At 40.0% G+C, this 10,461-nt stretch overlaps 1 non-coding gene across 1 annotated transcript; it reads right to left on the bottom strand.

The window, feature by feature from the left end:
- Positions 1-9,942: 9,942 nt before the first annotated feature.
- LOC143956191 (U6 spliceosomal RNA) lies at positions 9,943-10,049 on the bottom strand. Its single transcript, XR_013269862.1, has one exon. It is a non-coding gene; the product is annotated as a U6 spliceosomal RNA (small nuclear RNA).
- Positions 10,050-10,461: the final 412 nt, after the last annotated feature.

Below are 10,461 nucleotides of genomic sequence, written 5' to 3'. Positions count from 1 at the left end.
ACCACCAGCAAGTGGTAGAATGCAGTTTAGCTGGGTGAGTGCCACTCAATACACCCAGCCCAGTGGGAGTGTTCTCCTGCTGTGCACTTTGGGAGGTGGTATTTAAGGTACTGACATTACGTGCTTTGGGGTTCCGGTCCAGAAGATATTTTCTGTCTGTTTGGTCCTGGTCCTCCTGACCAGCCCCATGGCCCTCCCGACATGTATGATACACTGGAGTAGATTAACTAAAACCGAAGCGCTTAGAATCTGGTGCAGCTGTGCATGGTAGCCAATCAGCTTCTAACTTCAACTTGTTCAGTTAAGCTTTGGCAATAAATCCTCAATCCCAATTGGTTTCTGAACAGAGTCACACCAGATTTTGCACTCTCCAGTTTTTTTTAAATAACCCCCAGTGTCCCTTTTATTTGAAAGGATGGTCCCTCTTTTGGTACCAAATCCCTCTGTCTCTCAATCCTCCTCTAATGTCCCTCTTTATGGTCTGGGGTATTGACCACTAAAAAATGTACTATTCATTTACCAAAAGTATAATATTTCCCTAAATCTTTCATCCACTTTACTCTAGATTAATGCATTTGTTAGTTTGAAATAACAGTATAAAGGAAAGGTAGTTGTGAAAAGAACAATTGTGAGATGAACCAAAACTTTTTGCCTATTTTTGTATATTCATTCTTTGGTCTGCATAACTGGGGGCTTGATAGAGATGTGTCATTTACCATTGTCATTAGAATACTTTGTGCGAAAAGGTGTCCCTCTTTGCTCATCTCAGACAGTTGGGAGATATTCAAAGTACTTTAGCAAACTAAATTTCAGTTTGCATCTACTTTTACCTCTTTCATACATAGCTATTTTTTCTAGAGCTATTGCTGTTGATTTCAAACTACTTTGCACTTCCCATACTTGGCTCCGGTATCTTCAAAACCGCCCGGTGTGTATAGAAATTGACTAGTACTTTGTGTAGTGGTGGTGAAATTAAAACTTTGCATTTCTCAGCTCAACATATGTCCACCTCAAACGTAGGTATATTTTACTTACGGTTAAAGGGTTAGCCATCTATGTCTTGCTACATAAACAAATGCTCTCCTATTTCCCCTTTCTCTTGAAATTAAAACAAGCATTTATGTGGACAAAAGTCCAATTGACTTCTTAAATTCACCATGTCAAAATGTCAAACATACTTATGACCCAAGCCATTCACTATATTTATACACTTGAGCAAACTTCCTGCCTATCCCTGAAGGTCACTTGTAATATGCATACTTGATTTACTAAATTATCCAATCACATGAAAAGCAAATTCCTGTTTGCTTTTAATACCTAGTCATGTGCAGATGAAGAAAGAAAACATTGAGTAAACAAAATGCTTTACACGTTATTGGATAACTGAGGTTTTCTTTGTGAAGATTCTCAGCGTCTTTAGTAAATCAGCCTCACATGGTGAGGGTCTCCAAGGTTTATGACTGATGTGGAGAAAACAAACCTCTTTTTTTTTTTTTTTACACAGTTCTGTTTTGGGTCCTGGAGCCAAGAGGCTTTGTAGAGATTTTGAGGGATAAAGCCTTTATTCCTGGATCAACATCTTTACCTGGTAGTCAGACCTCATTATAAGTCTCAGCTGCCCATAGGTCTTCATATAGGTGAGCTGACTGATGCTCATGGCTTTCTCTCTCGCTCTCTCTATGGTGGGAACCTGTTGCTGGATAAAAAGGCTGGCAGAACACTAAAAAGGAACTAGGGGTGTCTGCTCCAGCTCCCTCCCTGTTATTCTTTTGTTATTTTGGAAGATTGGCTATATTTGTTTTAATGTGTTAATTCGTTATTTTTGGAGATTAGTCATTCATTTATTTCAGACGCAAACAAATTGCAGTTAGGCTCCACATTTTTCAAGCCAAAGAATTGCATTAGACTGTGGAATTGACTGACAATTACAAATCTACCTTAAATTCCAAATTGACTTTATTTAAGACTATTGCGCCGCTATCATAAAAAAAAACCCAAATTAATCCAAATTAATATGTGTTCATTTGTTATGTTATTACATTAAATTTATTTCCCCATTCCCAACTGATGTTGTTTGTTGACTTATGCACATGCAAATTTAATTAACGGCTCTCTACCCCAATACAAAAAGAATCTTATTGGAAAACTCAAACTACGCTCACTAGAATAAAAATAAATGGATCTGAATCAATTCGGATCATTCGTTGTGTCGTTATGTTATTTTGGATGCTTCAAACATTAACAAAAGCCCAAAACTATCATATCCTGTCATCCAAATAAAAACAAAATGAATACAAATGAATTTATTTTAATTATAATTTATTTTTCAGTTTAGTTGAAATTTGTTACTATTGTGATTTGGAGATTTGAATACATTCGAATCAAGCACATTTTTTCTAAATTTCAATTTGCAAGGAAAAAATAACACTTCTAAAAGTAACCAGGAAGGCCTTTGGTCCCATTATAAAATCCCCCCTACCTTTAGACACACTTCACCTGCTCGAGAACTTCCTACTAAAATATTTGGGGATTGATTTACTAAAACTGGAGAGGGCAAAGTCTGGGGCAGCTGTGCATAGTAGCCAATCAGCTTCTAACTTCAGCTTGTTCAGTTAAAGGGGAGGGCCAGCTTAAACTTTTTTTAAAAAAAGTCAGCAAAAGTTGGCTCTCGGGTCCCGGCGCCGCCATTCCAACTAAGGGAAACAGGCAGTGGAGCCTTGCGGCTTCACTGCCTGTTTCCTACTGTGCATGCGCGAGTCGCGCGGTGCTTTGTGAATGGAGCGCGCTGTGTTCTGAGACACACAGTTCCCAGAACACACAGCGCCCCATTACCCAGCAGACGCCGCACGGAGGAGAGAAGACCGAAGATCACCGCGGAGTAGGAAGAGGCAGATTAGGACGATCTGCCTAGCAACAGCCATTTCTGGTAAGTTTAAAAAAAAAATCATTTTTTTTCAGATTTTTTGCAAAATTTTAATTTACTTTTGTTTTTCCAGGGTGGCCCTCCACTTTAAGCATTGACAAGAGCTGCACCAGATTTTGCATTCTCTAGTTTTAGTAAATCAACCCCTTAAAGTAAACTAAGAACCAAGGTCCAAATTTTCACGACAACCACCAACAAAGAAAAACTTCATTCCATCAGCTGTACCCTCTTTACCAAGAAACACCTTGCTGTTTTGTAACATGACAGCAAACCTGCAAAATAACCAACGCCAAAGAAGGACCTGGTGGGCCAGACTCACAAAAAAGTCAGCTTCCTGAAACAAACTCCTGAAGTTCCTCCAAACGTTTCTTAGACCCCAAATTCTATACCCCACTCGTGTAGTGCTTTCTCAGATCCTACCTAGTAGTTGGTGATCCTCTGTGTATTTAAAGGGCAATTTTTTTATGTTTGACTGAAGCTTGATACTATTATCAAAGAACATTAAAACTTGTGCTAAATATCAATTAAGTAAATAGTGCCGGAATGTGGGTAAATCATAGATGTATCCACAAAGTCTGTCCTTTATCACTTGTGTAGCAGTAGTGTGTGGCACACTGAATTAGCGGGCGCTGGGGTGGCTTATTTGGGACTTTTGTCTGGATAAATAGGTATCATTATTCATTATTGTAACCCAAGACCAAGAACAGTAAACAAAAGCTCAACTCTCATTTCACTCCATTCTTCAGTTCCTCTCCTTCACACTGCTGTAAAATCTCCCTGCATCAAGGCCCCTCAGCCATTTTAATAATGTTCTCATGAAGCACTCTGTACCAAGCGTAAGCCCCCTGGTTTGTGGAGAATTCTGGAGTAATTACAGTACAGGTAGGCTGAGCCTTGGTTACATTTTGGTCTGAAAATAGATCTGTGAGTGTGTAACCTACACACCATCAATCCTCATTTGGACATCTAAAGGAGAATGGGAACACTACAGCAGACAGATCTAGCTGTTTTTTTTTTTGGCCTCATACAACTTTCTAGTTGTATGTTGCCTCTCAGCCAGTTTGATGATTTACTTTGAATGTGGCCCCACCTTTTCTCCAGTTTATTAAAACTATACTTCCTTGCATCACCTGGATAGTTCAAGAAATGTGTTTTGGCCCTTTATGCTATTATGATATATATATATATATATATATATATATATATGAATATGATATGATATATTGATTTCTAAGATTTAAGTAGATTTGGCCATCCGTTGACCTAGTGTAGATTATGCCACTAAATTCGACTTACTGTAGATAAATATTTTTTTTCACAATTGTAGATAAATATATGCATAGCCAAACCTTTTTTAGTCTTGAATAGAGTAAGAAAGGGTGAAAACTCTATCAGTTTTTTTTTTTTAGTTTTTTTGTCCTCTTGACAAACTTTTATTTCTTGTCCCAGAGACATAGCAGAAAGTGTTAAGAAAATCTTGCCCTCTTAGCCCTTGTACACACGGTTGGAGATTCCGACAACCAAATCCGTTGGATTAATTCCGGAAGAGGTCCGGAAGTGATGTTGCATACACACGGTTGGACAAAGTTGTCGGAAAATCTGATTGTACAGTACATAACGTGATGACGTTATTTAGTTACGATGGGACTACGTTCAGGCTAGTAGCCAATAGCTTTGGTCTAGGAATTTGATCTGAGCATGCGTGGCACTTTGTCCGTCGGAGTAGGCTACACATGATCGGAGTATGTCCGATCGGAGCATTTTGTTGGAAAATTTTACCGGAAAGTTGGAAAAGTTGGTCCGTCGGATATTCCGACGGAAACAGTCCGATGGAGACCATACACAGTCGGAATATCCGACAAAACGGTCCGATAGGACACATTCCGTCTGAATCTCCGACCGTGTGTACAAGGGCTTAGACAGTTGTGATGTTATAGGTGTCCCTTTCGAAAATTTACCCTGGTTTCTTGGTCTAGTGGTTACTGTAAAAATGTGGGTCACCAGGGCAAACAATGAGCATAAATCTGCCTAATAAAAGGAAAAAAAAATGACAGGGGTTCAAACAATTCCTTACTTTTTCCAAAACTAAAGGCAAACGTTGTGGCTATACATACACTTTAAAGCAGTATTAAACCCAAACGTTTATTATTTTGGAGGTTACCAATTTTTTGTGATGGCTGTATTCATTTTCCATTTTAGGCTTTATTTTCATCTAGTAATCCAGCCAGTAAGTCTATTGTTTTTCACAGCACAAATTCTCCAGAAGAATGTATTAGTTTACATGGATGAGACCAACCACTTATCACTGGCAGGAGAGATTAAAATGATCAGCTTTTATGTATTCATGTAAAACCTTTATCCCAAAAGGGAAAAATAAACTATTTGCTGTAACCATTTATAAAGTATGAGCTGGAGTTTGTCTTAAACTTTTTTTAGTGGTTCTATGTCTGCAAAAACACTTAACACTCCCCTCCCCTCCAGACTGGCAATGCGCACTGTGCCTCCTCTGCTTATTCCTCCAGAGCCATGTCTCACTAATACAGGAAGCGTATTACTGGCCTGATCCCCAGGTAAAAATAGCAGGAAAAAGCCAAAGAGAAAAAAATCTAATGATTAGTAAGCTGCAATATATTACATTTTTGGTTTAATACTGCTTTAAAGCTTATCTTAACCTTTCTTAAGATGAATCAAAACAAAAGGTATACAGAGATTTACAGTTATTTATCTATAGAAAGCAGGGAAAGTCTAAGTAGAAAATCGCATACCCTGTCAGAATGCAACAGAGAAAGACGTTTGTTCTCTTTGTGAAAGCAGTAGACTCTCTGCAGACATTGGGAACACCCCCTTCTGAGTCAGAACTAGGGCTTTCCATTTAGCAGGGAACATTAGCTTTTCTGATTGGAAATCCTGTACTGACAGCACATAGGAAGGTTGGACCAGCATCCTCATACATCCGGCTCTCCTGTAGTCCGACATGCACCATTGAGAAATCAGTCTGAGATTAAAAGTACCTTTTCAGTGTTTGCAGATGACACTAAGCTATGCAGTGGAATAACATCCTTATAGGTTGTCTCCAACTTACAAGCCAACCTTAATGGACTGTTTAATTAGGCAACTAAGTGGCAAATGAGATTTAATGTTGATAAATGTAAAGTTGTGCACTTGGGGGCTAAGAATATGCATGCATCATGCATACTAGGGGGAGTACAACTGGGGGAATCAATGGTGGAGAAGGATCTGGGTGTTCTGGTAAATCATAAGCGCAATAATACCATGCAATGCCAAGCTGCAGTTTCCAACGCAAGCAAAGTCCTTTCTTGTATTAAGAGAGGTATGGACTCCAGAGAGTCCAAATCATTAGTAAGACCTCATCTGGAATATGCAGTTCAGTTTTGGGAACCAATTCTCAAAAAATATATCGGAGAACTGGAGAAAGTGCAGAGAAGGGCAACTAAACTGATAGTAGGCATGGAGGAGCTCAGCTATGAAGAAAGATTAGAAGAACTGAATGTATTCTCTCTTGCGAAGAGGAGATTAAGGGGGGAATATGATCGACATGTATAAATACATAGGTAGTCCATATAGTGAACTTGGTGTTGAGTTATTTACTTTAAGGTCATCACAGAAGACAAGGGGCACTCTTTACATCTAGAGGAAAAGAGATTTAATCTCCAAATACTGAAAGGCTTCTTTGCAGTAAGAGTTGTGGAAATGTGGAATAGCCTCTCTCAAGAGGTGGTTCTTGTCAGCTCAGTTGATTACTTTAAAAAGGCCTGGATTCTTTCCTAAATGTACATAATATAACTGGATACTCACATTTATAGGTAATGTTGATCCAGGGAATATCCGATTGCCTCTCAGGGGATAAGGAAGGAATTTTCCCCCTGCACTTTTTTCCTTCCTCTGGATCAACTGTGGGTATGGGATTGTATATATAGGATTGTTTTCCCCTTTTTATTGATGGAACTAGATGAACTTGTGTCTTTTTTCAACCAGACTAACTATGTAACTCGACATTGTTCTTGTTCCTGGTCCAGCACTGATAAATAGGTAGTGTTCAGGGAAGCATGTTGGAGAGCTGGGCTGCTTCTTCAGTGTAACACTCACCTACTTGCTGCCAGCACAAGGTTTTTAACCCTTGCTGTTGAAATTACCAGAAAAAAAATCTAGGAACTTTGTTAAAGCGGTAGTAAACCTGTTTAAGAAAAAGAAAATCCTCCTGCAAGGCAAGGTTGTATCATATACTAGCACATTATGTGAAACTTACCTTAAAATTAAGTGCTCTAGCGGCACACTGTCACCACTGGCACGGCTTCCATCTTCACCCGGTCTTCCTTCCGGGTTTGTGGGCTCTGGTCCTTTTGAATGGAGGCGCAATGATGACGTCACTCCCATGTATGTACACCTTAATATAGCAAAAGGAGTTTTACTTTACAGTGATAAATTAATTGGATTCAACTGGGCTTTAACGTTAGACAATTTCAACTGTGCCAACTAGTGCACTTAGATATCAAACAACCTTTCTTATATAATATCTTTCTTCCCATAACTGGCCTGTCTATGTGCTCCTTTAGTCATTAGGGCATTGTAAATAACTATTATTTGTACGCAAGAATTTAACCACTTTAGCCCGGAAGGATTTACCCCCTTAATGACCAGGCCATTTTTTGCAATACGGCACTGCTTTTCTTTAACTGACAATTGCGTGGTTGTTGCGACATTGAACTCTAAATTCATGTCCTTTTTCCTCACAAATAGAGCTTTCTTTTGATGGTATTTGATTATCCCTGCGTTTTTTATCTTTTGCGCTATAAACAAAAAAGGGACTGACAATTTTGAAAAAAAAAAACAATATTTTTTTACTTTCTGCTATAATACATATCCATATATCCAAACAGAGTATATTGTTCAGTTTGCACAAAAGTTATAGCGTCTACAAAATAGGGGATAGATTTATGGACTTTTTCAAATTTATTAATGTTTTTTTTAAACAATAGAAATTGTTATTAAGCAAGGTAAAAGTAAAGGTACAAGGTAGTAGAACCCTGGCAAGAGAAAGTACAAGGTTCCAGGTACAGTTACAAACAATACAGATCATATAATATGAACAAGTAGAGTATAACAGGATAACATTTCAGGTGAATCGCTCAGCAAGATCCGGTATAACCAATCACAAAGTAGGTATAGATCCACCAACTGCCTAATTTCTGTCCATACTAAAGTAGCGAAAGTGGGCTGGGAGAGCTATAAGAGAAAGAAAAGAGGAGAGGGGAAGGGAGAAAAAAAAAGGGGGGGAAGAGGGGAATAAATAAACAAATAAATAAATAACCCCCCCCCCTCCTGCGCAGGAGAACCCGAGTGCTCCCAGTGAGGTGCCAGAACAGAGCACGTCGAGCAGAGCCATTCTACAGAATCCTCTCCATGCAATGCAGAGAGGAAAACAGTAACCACACTGGGCTCAAACCAAGTCTCACCCAGTTGTCAACTGCGTATACTTATCAGAGAATTTGAATTCGATCCATGGTGCCCAAGTTTTGTGAAAATTATCCGCCGACTCATTTGCTATGGCTAGGGTGTCTTCCAGCTGGAAAATATAATTTACTGTGAGTAGCCATTCTCTAATCGAGGGTATGGAAGTGCTTTTCCAATACTTGGGGATTAGCTTATCTTATATCTAGCTAAAGGGATGTCTGAAATATGCAGGAGACAGCAAGCGGGCGTAAGATTGATTTGAGTGTTAACCTCCCTGGCGGTATGATTCAGTCTGGATTTGGATTTAGGTGCTGAAAGCGGTACAATTATTTTGCATGGAAATTTGGCGTCTTATATTGTAGTCCTGTAATTCTAAGGAATAACGCACTTAAATATGTTCAAACCAGAGTCTAGCAGACATCCCAGATATAATAAAGTTTATAATATAATAAAGAATAATAAAAAATATTCAATCATGTAATCAAATCCTAAAACACTGAAAAAGGGACAGTTTTTGGTTGCTATGGACAATCTCCAAATTCCAGGCAGAAAAAACAGTATTTATAATATAAAAGTGCCTGCAGGGCACTGCACAGACCACTAGGGACAAAGGGGGGGGGGGTGTAATTTTGGAATACAGCACTGTAATCTGTAAGATTACAGTGCTGTGTGTGTTTTGTGTACTTTTACTTTTTTGAATTTGCCGCCGTTCTCCGCTCCCCTGCGCCGTAACGTCGCAGGGAACGTAGCTCCGCGGCATTCTGCGCTGTGAATTGACCGGAGGACAGCTCGCTCACACAGCGCGGAGGACATCGCTGGATCCAGGGGACAAGGTAAGTAAGTCTCACTGTGTCCTCCCCTGCATCCAGCGATGCGATCCCGAGTCTGGCTCGCGGTTACCACTCCTATCAGTAAATTCCTAACCCGAGCCAGACTCGGGATTACCGCTAGGGGGGTTAATTCTGGAACTTTGTCCCAAAATGTGGTTATGTGTGGGCAATTCCACCAAATGTGAAGCATATCACCTTTGGCCCTACCACATCTCCAGCAAGAGTCTGAGGAAGATGGATACCATATGCACCTTGTCAGGTGTGGCGTACCAGTTGGAAAGCAATTTATACGAGTTCTCTTGAACCCTCGTGCTAATAGAGCATTATTGAGCCAAGATGCATGCGGTCTGCCATTGAGAGTCTGTGAATTGGGTCTGCAAGACAGATTCTCATTGCTTCCTAAACCCCATCGAGGCTGTCCCCTTCCCATGCTGGAGAAGTGTGTACGCAAAAGAGTTGGTTTTCCTAAAAGGATCCCCCTTTAGGCAAATCGACTCAAATGTCGTTGGCTCTCTAGTAACTCCCAGTCTCCTGGCGGGTGACGAAATAAAATAATGGGCTTGTCTATAATTCCAAAATGGGAGTACAGCGGGTGAGAGGTTCTCCAGCAGCTTGGTGTGAGAGATAATTTGACCCTCTTCTACAAACTGTATTGCCCTAAGAGGTGAATTGTCTCCGTATGTGAAAATCTTAGAGCCCACTCCCGGGGGAAAGTCTAAAAATATGGAACGCTTCACGAATTTGCGTGTCATCCTTGCGCAGGGGCCATGCTAATCTTCTCTGTATCGTTCCAATTTTAGTATATGTGCTGCCAAAGCGAGCACATTTTTATTTATGTTTTTACTCGTATTACAGCGGTCAGTGGCAAAAAAAATGTACTGATCAATGTATAAATGACACTGGCAGGGAAGGGGGTAACACTGGGGGTCGATCAAGGGGTTATTATTATTATACACGATTTATATAGCGGCAACAGTTTACGCAGCGCTTTACCATGTATAGGGGGACGACAACACAATTACAGTACAATACAAAAGGTACAGGAGGGCCCTGCTTGTAAAGCTTACATTCTAAAGGGGGGGGGGGGTGGTGGTACAAAAGGTAATAGCTGCAGAGAATGATTTGATGGGGGTGGCTCGGGGACAATTTGGGCGATATCTGCAGATGAGGTTGGTGATGTAGATGGGGGTGATGTTGTCTATGGCTTTGTATGTTATGGTTAGCATTTTGAATTTT

This window comes from Lithobates pipiens, unplaced genomic scaffold, assembly GCF_037356315.1.
Source record: "Lithobates pipiens isolate NorthernLeopardFrog02 unplaced genomic scaffold, aLitPip1_a1.2 Scaffold_10, whole genome shotgun sequence".
Classification (NCBI taxonomy): Eukaryota; Metazoa; Chordata; class Amphibia; order Anura; family Ranidae; genus Lithobates; species Lithobates pipiens.
Note: the sequence above shows the minus strand (reverse complement) of the source record. Positions and strands in the feature narration are given on the sequence as shown.